This window comes from Bos taurus, chromosome 25, assembly GCF_002263795.3.
Source record: "Bos taurus isolate L1 Dominette 01449 registration number 42190680 breed Hereford chromosome 25, ARS-UCD2.0, whole genome shotgun sequence".
NCBI classification, from domain to species: domain Eukaryota; kingdom Metazoa; phylum Chordata; class Mammalia; order Artiodactyla; family Bovidae; genus Bos; species Bos taurus.
Window position 1 is genome coordinate 33,856,616 of NC_037352.1, and position 13,337 is coordinate 33,869,952.

At 43.7% G+C, this 13,337-nt stretch overlaps 1 protein-coding gene across 1 annotated transcript in view; it reads right to left on the reverse strand.

Moving 5' to 3' along the window:
• Positions 1-13,061, reverse strand: part of POM121C (POM121 transmembrane nucleoporin C) — a 43,844-nt gene extending 30,783 nt beyond the window's left edge. The window contains exon 1 of the mRNA XM_059881591.1: positions 12,918-13,061. The gene's annotated coding sequence lies outside the window, so the exon portion shown is untranslated. The remainder of the gene's footprint in view (positions 1-12,917) is intronic.
• Positions 13,062-13,337: the final 276 nt, after the last annotated feature.

Below are 13,337 nucleotides of genomic sequence, written 5' to 3' on the forward strand. Positions count from 1 at the left end.
GGGGCCCAGTCCAATATGACTAGTGTCCTTATAAGAAGAGGTAGAGACACCAGAGATGCAGAGAAAAGGCCACAGGAATATACAGGAAGGTGGTCATCTGTAAACCAAGAAGCGAGGACTCAGGAAAAACCAGCCGTACCAACACTTTGGTCTTGGACTTCCATCATCTAGATCTGTGAGAAAACAAATTTCTGCTGTGTATACCACTCAGTCCATGATATTTTGTTATGGCAACCCTCATAACAGACTAAAGCAGGCTACCTAAAGTCTGGGAGGAAAAGCTGGGTAGAGTTTCTTTGGGTAAGCAGGGCATTTATAATCATCTATGTATAATAGAATATTTAGAAGGCTACGAGAATGCCCAGAGCAAGATGCACACTCAGAAAATACCTGACAAAAACAGAAACAGACTCAGAGATAATAGAGAACAAACTACTGGTTACCAGTGGGAAGAGGAGCAGGACGGGGTAGGAGATTAACAAACTACTATGTAGGTACAAACTGCTACAAGGATACGGCACATAGAATATTGCCAACATTTGATAATAATTTAAAACAGTCTGTATTAGTTGCTCAGTTTATCCAGCTCTTTGTAATTCCATGGACTGGAGCTTGCCAGGCTCCTCTGTCCATGGAATTCTGCAGGCAAGAATACTGGAGTGGGAAATATTTACAGATAAATTTAAATGTAACAAAATACATGCAAAACTTCAATACTAAAACATTACACTAAATCTGCAAATAATTTTTAGAGCTCATATTGATCTATAGATTCAGTGCAATCCCAATGAAAATGTCAGGTTTTTAACTAGAAATTGATAAGGTGGTTTAAAATTTATATGGCTGTGCAAAGAACCCAGAATAGCTCAGTCAACTCAACTGACAAATAATTAAATTGGAGGTCTTATACTATCTGACTTCAAGACTTACAGCAAAAGTTATAGTAATCAAGACAGTATGTTGACATGAACATAGACGTACAGGTTAATGGAACAGAAGAGAGAATCCAGAAAGACTAGCATACATGTGGTCAACCAGTGTTCTATACTGGCACCACTGTAATTCAATGGGAAAGATGCTGGAATGTATTTGTTATCTATTACTGCATAACAAATTACCCCACAATTAAGTAGAGATGGCTGGATGGCGTCACTGACTCAATGGACGTGAGTTTGAGTGAACTCCAGGAGTTGGTGATGGACAGGGAGGCCTGGCGTGCTGCAACTCATGGGGTCGCAAAGAGTCGGACACAACTGAGCGACTGAACTGAACTGACCTGAACTAAGTAGCTTAACTCAACAAACCTTTCTTATCTTACAGAGCCAGAAATTTGGGAGTGGCTTAAGTGGGGGTTCTGGCTCCGGATCTTTCATGAGGTGGCAGTCAAGACATTATGCTGTCATGTGTAGGGTCTGCTTCCAAGACCTGCCTGGTTATTTGGAGGAGGCCTCAGTTCCCTGCCAGCTGTTGGCAGAAGGCCTCATTTTCTCACTACATGGACCTCTCCACAGGGCTGTTTAAGTGTCCTCATCACATGGCAGCTGGCTTCCCACAGAACAATTAATCCAGAGCAAGGAAGGGGGGAAGCCACAAGGCCTTTTAGGCCTTAATCTTGTGTCTCACATCAACATTTGTACTGTAAACTTATCATTAAAAATCAAGTTTCACTGGAACTAAGACACACTCATTAGATTTTCTATTGTCTGTGGCTGCTTTTCCACCCCAAGAGCAGAGTTGAGTAGTTGTAATAGAAACCATATGGCCTCTAAACCTAAAATATTTACTACCCAGCTGTGATCTGCATAACCTACAGTGCTTGTGTTGGTGTCTTAAACATAGTAGGTTCTCAAGAAACGTGCTAGTGCTCATGAACAGTACATGTTGGTTAGTCTGTTCAATAAGTATTAGCTGAGCTCCTATACTAAATGCCAGGTAATATCATAAGTGCTAATGATACACAGCCAACAAGACAGCTGGTTCCTACACTGAGTTTCTTCATTGCAGAGGTCCAGGTTGCCTAGGGTGTAATGCGCTATGAAAGTGACAGTGTTAGTCACTCATTTGTGTCTGACTCTGCGACTCTGTGGACTGAAGCCCACCAGGCTCCTCTGCCCACGGAATTCTCCATGCAGGAACACTGAAGTGGGTTGCCATTCCCTTCGCCAGGGGATCTTCCCACCTGGGGGTAGAACCCTGGTCTCCTGCATTGCAGGCAGATTCTTTACCATCTGAGCCAAAAGAGGACTCTATTGTGCTGCTTCCCACTAGAGGGCAGCCTGAAGCTTGTCCCCAGTGGATTATTAACTCCAACAATCTAATACTGTCAGTGAAGAACTGTCATTAAGGACAAAACACCAAACTACCCAAGATGTGCATTTCTTCTCTCAACAGAATTTTAAAATGTATCCAGTTTGTCTCTGGAACTCCTGGCCTCCTGTTTTTTCACCCTTCCCACCCTTCCGCCTGCAGAGGTGGCATGAACAGTTATAGGCACCGCTGGCAAGTTAGAAACGTGGTTGAGACAACACACTGTTAGTGTGGTGCGCCTCTCACTAACAGATGAGTCAGGGTGGGGAGAGAGAGAGGATGCCTGCGAGGGATGGAGATAACTTGGTAAGCACAGAACCGCAGGTCAGAAGCGGTTCTGGGGGTAGGAACACGTGCCTGGTGTCTACCACATTAAGAGAAGACATGCATCCCTTCCAGTTGTTAGTTCACCATTTACTGTGCACCCCCTACCTGCTCTGTGCTACCCAGTATACAGCAATGCGGACCACAGACATGGTACCAGCCCTCAAGGAGGATGTAGTTTAACAAAGAAGTCAGACATTAAGTAGAAAAGCACTGAAAGTACCAAATTATTCAATAGTAAAGACTGTTTCGATTACTAATAGTATAAGAAACCAATAAAGAACGCAGTGGCGGACTTCCCTGGTGGTCCAGTGGTTAAGAATCTGCCTGCCAATGCAGGGCACACCGGTTCAATCCCTAGTCCAGGAATCCCCACGTACCACAGGACGACAGCCCACGTGCCATAACTCCTGAAGCCCGTGCTTCACAACAAAGAAAAGCCCACACACCACAACTAGAGAGCAGCCGCCGCTCGCCGCAACCAGAGAAAGCCTGGGCACAGCCACAAAGACAAGTGCAGCCCCCCCACCAAAAGTGCAGTGGCGAAAACCAATCATTATCCTCAGAGATTGTCTGATGCTAGTGGACTGGTTTGTTTCTGCTACTCAGTATTTGAAAGGTCAACTAGGAAGGCCCAAAGGCTAGGAATGACCGATGGTAGGAGGCTGGCGTCACTTAGATGCCTCTTCACTCACATTGCTAACAGCTGTCAGCTGGGACATCTGCTGAATTACGGGCCGGGAACACGTACACATTTCTTCTCCGTGCTGGGTCTCCATGTGGATTACCGTGTGCTTCCTTGGAGTATGGCAGCTTAGTTCTGAGAGCCACCGTGCCCAGAGAGAAAGGTGGAAGTGCACAGCGTTTTGATGACCTAGCCTGGGAATTAACATAGTCACTTCTGTCCTACTTTACTTGGTCAAGGCAATCACTGAGATATGCACAGGTTTAAGAGGCAGAGACAGACCTCCCACCCCTCAATGGAAGAAGCTGTAAGGTTACATAGTCAGATGAGCACGTGTGATGGGAAACGTTTCTGTGGCCATCTTCGGAAAACTCGATCTGCCACCGGCTGTCGTGATAGCACAGGACGGGGTATAACAGCTGACAGGGTCAGTCAGCAAGGCCTCTGTGAGGCAGTCTTGTCTTTGGCTGAGGGGGTGAAGGGCTAAGAGGAGCCTTGGGAAGAGCTTTAGGTAGAGGAATCCACAGCTGTAATGGCTGCAGTCCAAAGAGAGGCTGGTGCACTTGAATGCTGCATGTTCATGTGACAAGAGCGTGGAAGGCGAGAGAAAAGTGCTGCAGGGGAGGGTCCAGACGGGAGACACCGAGCGGCCTGGCTCATGTCCTCCGTGCTGGACCCCTGAGAACAGGAGCAGCCTCCAGTCAGCAGTGTCTCAGGAAAAGAGAGACTGGAGAGGACAGAGCAGGCAATGGCTGTTCCCAAACTGGTGAAAGTGGGGGAAAGCTGCGTAGTTTAGTAGATATCCTGCCCCAGCAGTCCCTGCATGGAAGATAAAATTGAATCTGCCTAACTCTTATCCAGATAAAATAAGGAAAGTCTGGAGAAATAATTAAGCCCGAGGCAGCTGTGGATAAAAAGAAACTGCACAGGACATGTCAGCAACACAGTGGAGGTGGGGCGACCCTGCAAGGCTACAGGTAACAACCTAAGTTGCTATCACATAAACATCTGCTGTCCTGTACTCTTTTCCCTCGACCTCAATTCAGGTTAGTGACTGAATTTTTTTTCTTTCTCATTTTATACTTTGGATTCAATGTGTCTCCCTTGCTGGTCTTGTCTCAAGAGTCAAGATCCAAGAGGTGTGTTAAGATCCACAGATCCCATGGATACTAGGACTTCCCCGGTGGTGCAGTGGTTAAGAAGGATCCCTGGAAGGATCCCACATACATGCTGCGGAGCAACTAGACCTGTACACCACAGCTACTGAACCTCTGCTCTGCAGCAACAGAAGCCAACGAAATAAGGAGCCTGGGCACAGCAACAAGGAGTAGCCATGGCTTGCTGAAACTGGAGAAAGCCCTCATGCAGCAACGAAGACTCAGCACAGCCAAAATCAATCAACTAATCAAAAATAAGAGAGTGGATACTGTGGATCACTGTGCAGGTATTAACACATTATATCAGACAAAATTATAAACATATGTATGCCAATGCCAAGAGAAAACGCTAGATATATACAAAATAGATAATGAGCGAGGACCTACTGTATAGCACAGGGGACTACCTGAAATAGAATCTGAGAAAGAATATAGTATATGTATCACGGAATCACTTTGCTGTACATCTGAAACTCACACACACTGTAAATCAACTACACGTAAATTGGGAGAAAAAATGGAGGAGATGAAAAAAAAACCTAGAAAGTAGGGACTAGATCATAAGGGACCTTGAAATTCAGGTTAGAGTCTGGCCTGTGTGCTTCTCTAAACGTACAATTTCAATCCAAAGGTAGACACACGACAAATTATGTGAGTACTAAACTGCCTGCCAGACTGATTCATGTGTCTGAAATTCTGTTCTTCCTGCTTCTGTATGAAATGCGTTTACTCCTCAGGGGAAAAACTACTTATTTTCTAAGATTCACCCTAAGTGTTACCACCTCCGTGAACCCTTCCTTAGTCCCAAAGATACGGCCACTACCACCCTGGTGTCCCCACTATCTTGCACGGACTATTTACATTGCATTTATTTACTTAATTGTGCTCATTCACATATATATTACTCCCTACTCTATAGTCTCTGGACTCTTTGAAGACAGACATTGTGTCTTGTTCACAATACTCAACATGGTGAGCATTCAGTAAATGTTTGCATGAGTCAATTTCATCTTTAAACTGAAGCTGACAAGAATCTGACTTTCCTACTTTGGTGGTAGACCACAGACAGCTGGGGTTTCTTTTACCTAAACCTGAGGCTATGCCAAAATTGAGGGTATAACAACCACTACTATGATGTCAGGACCACTTATTCTGTGCCAGCTGCTGCTCTCAGTGCTTGACATGTATCGGTCTATTTAATCTTCCCAACAGTCCTACTGTAAGTTCAGCGAGGGTTGAAAGGCTGAGGCTAGCCAACCGGAGGAGAGGGCCCAAATGGATAGACGGAATGAGGAAGAAGACTGGGAGAGGTCTCATAAGCCAGAGTACAAAGGCAGCGGGGCTGAACAACAGAGCTCTTTAGGAAGAAGGTCTGGGTTGTATACTGGAGTTAACTTTTAGCCTTAAACTTAAGTTTTAAGTTTTAGCCTAAAACTTAAGTTTTAGCTGCTGCAGTATGGGACCGTGAGACATAATACACAAAACTGGTAGGATTTTTCATCACACAGGAACAAGTGTATTGTTATTAAAATGAGAAGTTATGCTCTAAAACTTACCAAGAAACCAATTTTACTTTTTTTTTGTTTTTGGTTGCACAGCATGCAGGATCTTAGTTCCCTGACCAGGGATGAAACGCACACCCCTTGCTTTGGGGGTGCAGATTCCTAACCACCAGTCTGCAAGAAAAGTCCCAAGAAAACTATTTTAAATGCCTTATGTTGTTTCCTGGTGCAAAGAAGATGGAGTACGCACATTCCATCATCTTCCTCTCACAACTTACAACCAAAATTGCTATTCAAAACACATGGCATAACTATCAGAAAAACCTCTCAAAAGGTGGAGAAAAGAAGGCAAACTGACTGGAGACTCAAGGGGTAACTCAGTGGTGAGTGCCCTGTGTGGTCTGTTTGTTTTGACTCCTATATATTTTGGCTTGGGTGTTAGAGCAGTCTGCAACTAGAAAATGGCACTGAGCCCTTCTCAAAGCAAAACAACCCATAAAACCAAGCCCTAAGAAAAGCCTATACTCTCCAGCAAATGATCATGAGGAGGGGAGCTCTGCAAGATGGTAGGTACCCTTTTGATTACAGTCACCCTACTCTAGGCAAATGCCACAAAAGAACTCATACCTTTCTCCCTCCCCACCAGGTACTGAGAGGCTGTAAGACAAAGCCCTGTTGGCCATGCCCACCTGGTACCAACAAAGCAGAGGTGAGGCCTCTCCCCTACCCACCAGGTCCTGGAGACTGTGGGGAGGAGCCACAACCTGCACTAACTGAATAACAGTAAAAAGGCAGCACCTAATCCCCTCCCAAATACAGAAGAGGGAGCTAGAAAAAGGCGTTCTTTAAACATGTCTACGAAGGATTGGTCATGCTTTCCTAAGCAGTGCATATGTGAAACCAACCATTCAGTACCAACACAGCAAAAGCTATGGGAACTGAACTACAATGAGGAATACTCTGAGGTTCCAAGTCAGTGTCTGGGTAGTAGACAGATGGGCAGGCCAGAACAGCTCTGAAAAACACTGTGAAAATGAAACTGATCTCCAAACCAAAGCCCACAAAATTAGATGAGAATGTGCATTCTGAATATAAATATATGGAAATTGATTCCCTCCTAAAATAGATTTACCAAAAAAAAAAAACCTAGAACCTCACAACATAATATTCAACATGTCCATGATAAAATTTAAAAATTACTCCTCATACTAAGTGCTAAGAAAAAGAATTCAAATGAGAGAATACAATCAACAGATGCTGACTGTAAGGTGACAAAGATATTGAAATTGTTGAACAAGGATTTTAGAGCAGCTGTTATAAATATATTGCAAGAAATAATTATGAACACTCTTGAAACTTACTGAGAAATAGAAAGTCTCATCAAAGAAAAATACCTAAAGATCCAGATGGAAATTTCAGAATTAAACATTCAGTTCAGTTCAGTTCAGCCACTCAGTCGTGTCCGACTCTGCGACCCCATGAATCACAGCACACCAGGCCTCCCTGTCCATCACCAACTCCCAGAGTTCACTCAAATTCACGCCCATCGAGTCAGTGATGCCATCCAGCCATCTCATCCTCTGTCGTCCCCTTCTCCTCCTGCCCCTAATCCCTCCCAGCATCAGAGTCTTTTCCAATGAGTCAACTCTTCACATGAGGTGGCCAAAGTACTGGAGTTTCAGCTTTAGCATCATTCCTTCCAAAGAACACCCAGGGTGATCTCCTTCAGAATGGACTGGTTGGATCTCCTTGCAGTCCAAGGGACTCTCAAGAGTCTTCTCCAACACCACAGTTCAAAAGCATCAATTCTTCAGCGATCAGCTTTCTTCACACTCCAACTCATATCCATACATGACCACTGGAAAAACCATACCCTTGACTAGACAGACCTTTGTTGCCAAAGTAATGTCTCTGCTTTTCAATATGCTATCTAGGTTGGTCATAACTTTTCTTTCAAGGAGTAAGCGTCTTTTAATTTCATGGCTGCAGTCACCATCTGCAGTGATTTTGGAGCCCCCAAAAATAAAGTCTGACACTGTTTCCACTGTTTCCCCATCTATTTCCCATGAAGTGATGGGACCGGATGCCATGATCTTCGTTTTCTGAATGTTGAGCTTTAAGCCAACTTTTTCACTCTCCACTTTCACTTTCATCAAGAGGCTTTTTAGTTCCTCTTTACTTTCTGCCATAAGGGTGGTGTCATCTGCATATCTGAAGTTATTGATATTTCTCCCGGCATCTTGATTCCAGCTTGTGCTTCTTCCAGCCCAGCGTTTCTCATGATGTACTCTGCATAGAAGTTAAATAAGCAGGGTGACAATATACAGCCTTGACGTACTCCTTTTCCTATTTGGAACCAGTCTGTTGTTCCATGTCCAGTTTGAACTGTTGCTTCCTGACCTGCATATAGGTTTCTCAAGAGGCAGGTCAGGTGGTCTGGTATTCCCATCTCTTGAAGAATTTTCCACAGTTTATTGTGATCCACACAGTCAAAGGCTTTGGCATAGTCAATAAAGCAGAAAGAGATGTTTTTCTGGAACTCTCTTGCATTTTCAATGATCCAGCGGATGTTGGCAATTTGATCTCTGGCTCCTCTGCCTTTTCTAAAACCAGCTTGAACATCTGGAAGTTCACGGTTCGTGTATTGCTGAAGCCTGGCTTGGAGAATTTTGAGCATTACTTTATTAGCGTGCATACATACACATACATATAGAGATGCATACAACTGTGTGGTAGATTGAGCATTCTTTGGCATTGCCTTTCTTTGGGATTGGAATGAAAACTGACCTTTTCCAGTCCTGTGGCCACTGCTGAGTTTTCCAAATTTGCTGGCATATTGAGTGCAGCACTTTCACAGCAGCATCTTTCCAGCACCTCCACTAGCTGTGTTTGTAGTGATGCTTTCTAAGGCCCACTTGACTTCACATTCCAAGATGTCTGGCTCTAGGTGAGTGATCACAGCATCGTGATTATCTTGGTCGTGAAGATCTTTTTTGTACAGTTCTTCTGTGTATTTAAACATTACAATAAGTTAAAAAATGCACTGTATGGACTCAATAGCAAAATGGAGATTTAACAGAGAAAAGAATCAGTGAATCTAAAGATGTATCTGTAGAAATGATCCAATCTAAGAAAAAGAGACAAAACAGAAAAAAAAAGCATTAAGGGACAATAACAGAAGATCTAAAATACTCATGTCACTGGAGTCACAGAAGGAGGGGAGAAAGAGTACAGCACACAAAAACTATTTGAAGAAATAATGGCTGAAAACTTCTCAAATTTGGCAAAAGACATAAACCTGCCAATTCAAATACCTGAACAAACCCTAAAAGAATGAACTCAAATAAGTCAACACCCAGATACATCATAATCAAATGTCTGAAAATTAAAAATAAAGAAAAAATATCTCAAAAACAGGTGGAGAAAAACAAAGTATTACCTACAGAGAAAGAACAATTTGAAATACTACAGATTTCTCATCAGAAATCATGGAGGGGAGAAGGAAATAACAAAACATTTTTAAAGAGCCAAAAGAAAAAAAATGACAATGCATAATTCTATATCCAGTGAAAATATCTTTCCAGAAAGAAGGTGAACTAAAAATATCAAGAGATGGAGAAAGTGAAGTGATCTGCCACTATCAGACCTGCTCTAAAAAAGTGACGAAAGAAGAGTTCTCCAAATAAAAAGAAATTAACAGAAGTTTGAAATATCATGAAAGAAGAACAAGCAATTTTTAGGGCAAATATCTGTGTGAATACAATCTCTTGAACTTTTAGTTATGTTTGATAGATGAAAAAAAAATTATAATGTTGTCTCATGTGGCTCTCAACGAATGTAGAGGTAAAATTTGAAACAATGTCATAAAGGGAAGAAAAGGGAGGGACCTAAAGGGGGTAAAGTTTCTACATTCTGCTTGAACTTGTAAAGATTGATACTACTGGTAACCTATCGGTAAGTATGTGTAACATAATCTCAACAGTAACCACTGAAAACCTATACAACAAAAGCTACATTAAAAAAATCTATAGCTATATTAGGGAGGGTAGCTGGTGGCTCAGATGGTAAAGAATATACTTGCAATGCAGGAGACCCAGGTTCGATCCCTAGGCCAGGAAGATCCCCTAGAGAAGAAAGTAGCAACCCATTCCAGTATTCTTGCCTGGAGAATCCCATGGACACAGGACCCTGGTGGTCTATAGTCCATGGGGTCAGAAAGAGTCGGATGTGACTGAGTGACTAACACATTCACTTCCACAGCTATATTAAAATGACGTACTAAAAAATGTTCAAGTATCCATCCCATAAGAGGGCAAGAAAAGGGAAAAGGAAGCACCAAAGAAGCAGGAACAAATAGAAAATAAGTAAAATGGCAGACTTAAATCCTAACCAATCAAAAATTATATTAAATGTAAATCATCTAAACAGACCAATTAAGAAAACAGAGATTATCAGAATATATTGTTCTAAAACTATGAATCAGAGTGATGTCACACAAAATGACAGAGGAGGAACTAGAGGTTTGTCTCTTCACCAAAGCAATCATTGAGCTACAAAGAATGACTGAAATCAACTATTTTGTAACTTGGAACATGACCAGAAACTTTTAACAACCTGAGGAGTCCTTCTAACAATGAAGGGAAAGGTTGCTGGTCTTTCACAAGTGAAGAACATGTGCAAACTAGTCAATATCCCTCATTCCTCAGATATGCTGCAGCTGTATAGGATAGCAGCCTATGTTCCTGAAGAAGTTGGCTGATGCCAGAGTAGACAGTGGAAACACTGTCCTCCCAAAGTTTGGGGTCACACAGTTTGATCAGTTGGATGGGTCCCGGAAGATCAGCATTGATGCTTAACTTGGATTTGACCCTACTGGCAAATCTCTGTTTTCTTTGGCTTTTCCTTGAGCATCTATCAGATTAAGAGACAGAATACACCTCCCCTAGCTCCCTATTTAGAGTCAAACATTTAAGAAAATCAGGTCCTATGTCAGGTCACTGACAGACAGCAGAGAAAATGGAACAGAAACTTCAGTGACCACAGGAAAACAAGGAATACACATTTTGCAAAAATAGTTTGTAAAAGTAACAGTTCCAGCCCTCAACAAGCAAAAAATAGCAATCCCTGATGAGTAAGAATCACATTTTGAGACTTATCACATTATAACACTTTGAGTAGGAAATGGCAACCCTCTCCAGTATTCTTGCCTGGGAAATCACATGGACAGAGGAACCTGGTAGGCTACAGTATACAGGGTCACAAAGAGTTGGACACAATTGAGCCACTGATGACACATTACAACACTTAGAATATACAGCTCTCAACAAAAAAATTTAAAACAAAGCAACAGGAAAGTATGGGCCATTCACAAGAAAAAAAGAAAACAATTAGTCCAGACACTGGACTAACTAAACAAAAACTTTAAATCAAGCATCTTAAGTTCAATGAGCTTAGGAAACCATGGACAAAGAAACTAAAGAAAATCAGGAAGATAACGGATGAACAAAACGAGAACATTACTAAAAAGAATGATAGAAAGGAAGCAATCAGAAATCCTGGACTGAAAAATACATTGACTGAAATGAAAAATTCACTAGAAGGTTTCAACAGCGGATTTGAGAAGTAAAAGACTAGCAGACTTCAAAACAGATCCTTTGAAGTTATCCAGCCTGAGGAGCGGAAAGAAAACTAAGGGAAGACACCAGAGAGACCCTGGGGGGCCTGCGGAGGAGCAATAAGAATGCAAAGAACAGTGACTTCCCTGGTGGTCCAGTGGCTAGGACTAGGTGCTCCCAACCCAGGGGGCCCAAGATCGATCCCTGGCCAGGGAACTAGATCCCACATGACACAACCAGAAGACCCTGCATGCTGCAACGACGATCAAAGATCTGGTGCAGCCAAATAAATAAAAAGAAAGAAAGTGGGCTAAAAAATGCAAAGGATGGAGACAGCTGTATATAGAACCTGGAATCTCACAGAACAATGGGGCTACAAGGCTGGTTAAGAGTCAAATCTGACAGTTTCATGCCTTGGTAACTACGGGAATTTAGTGAACACACAAAAGGTGGGGGAATGGGAAAGAAAGTGAACTATTTTGACTTCAGGTTTAGAAAGAGCCTGAGATATGAAAAAAGGCACACAAGGGATTCCCTGGTGGCTCAGATGGTAAAGAGTCTGCCCACAGTGTGGGAGACCCAACTTAAATCCCTGGGTAGTGAAGATCCCCTGGAGAAGGAAATGGCAACCCATTCCAGTATTCTTGCCTGGAAAAATCCCAAGGACGGACGGGACTACAGTCCATAGGGTCACAAAGAGTTAGACACAACTGAGCGACTTTACTTTCACTTTAGAAAGAGTCTGAGATATGAAAAAAGGCACACAAGTCCCTACAAACAGACAAAATGCTGTCTTAGAGCTTAGAAGTCCTGTTACTTGAGAACTAAAAACCATCTAAAACCACCCTTGTAACTGAGAAGACGGTGTAGCAGACCAGCATCTGTTAAAAGAGGGCCAGGAACAGAATCCTGAAGAGAGAGATGTTGCTGAGATGAGGAGCAGAATCATGTCCCAGCATCGTGGGACCCATGAGGGCGGGTGCAAACCCCAGTGAGGAAGACCAACAAAGAACGGCTGGAGCCCTCACTAAGCGACAAACGCTGTGCACCTATTAAGCACTGAGTTCAGTTCAGTTCAGTCGCTCAGTCGTGTCCGACTCTTTGCGACCCCATGAATCGCAGCACGCCAGGCCTCCCTGTACATCACCAACTCCCGGAGTTCACTCAAACTCACGTCCATCGAGTCGCCTCGTAATTATGACGTGCTTGGCAAACCCCAACACACACTGCTCTGTCCACCACATCATCGGAGTCGGAAGCCGCTGGTGACCAGCTCAGAGGGAAGCCTGAGACACCTATGCGGCCTGAGGGCGTGGAAGGGGCTTACCCAAGCGCGCACTTCCAGGTGAGGGTGGACGGTTTGGCCACGGCCCCGGTAACAAGCCAGCCCAGGCAGCTGCGGCCCGCGAGGCTCCGGCGTTCGCCAGTCTAGGCCGCGAAGACCTGTCAGCCTCGCTGACCAGAGGGCCCAGAAGAACACGAACCCGCGTGGTCCCAACATGCACCGCGCCTGTTTCGCGTCACTGCGGGCGACTCACGCGAGAGGGGCAGAAGGAAGCTGGTTGCTAGGCAACCGGGGGTTGGGAAGAGGGGTGGTAGCCCGTGGTAGTAGGTTGCTGCCTTCCCTTAGAGAACCTGTGGTTTTAGGTAGAAGCTCCGTGAAGAGCGGTGGTGAGGAGCCAAAAGGACTTTTCTTTACTGCTCATACTAATAGAACAGGTGTTAGCTTTTCAATTTGGGCCAGGTT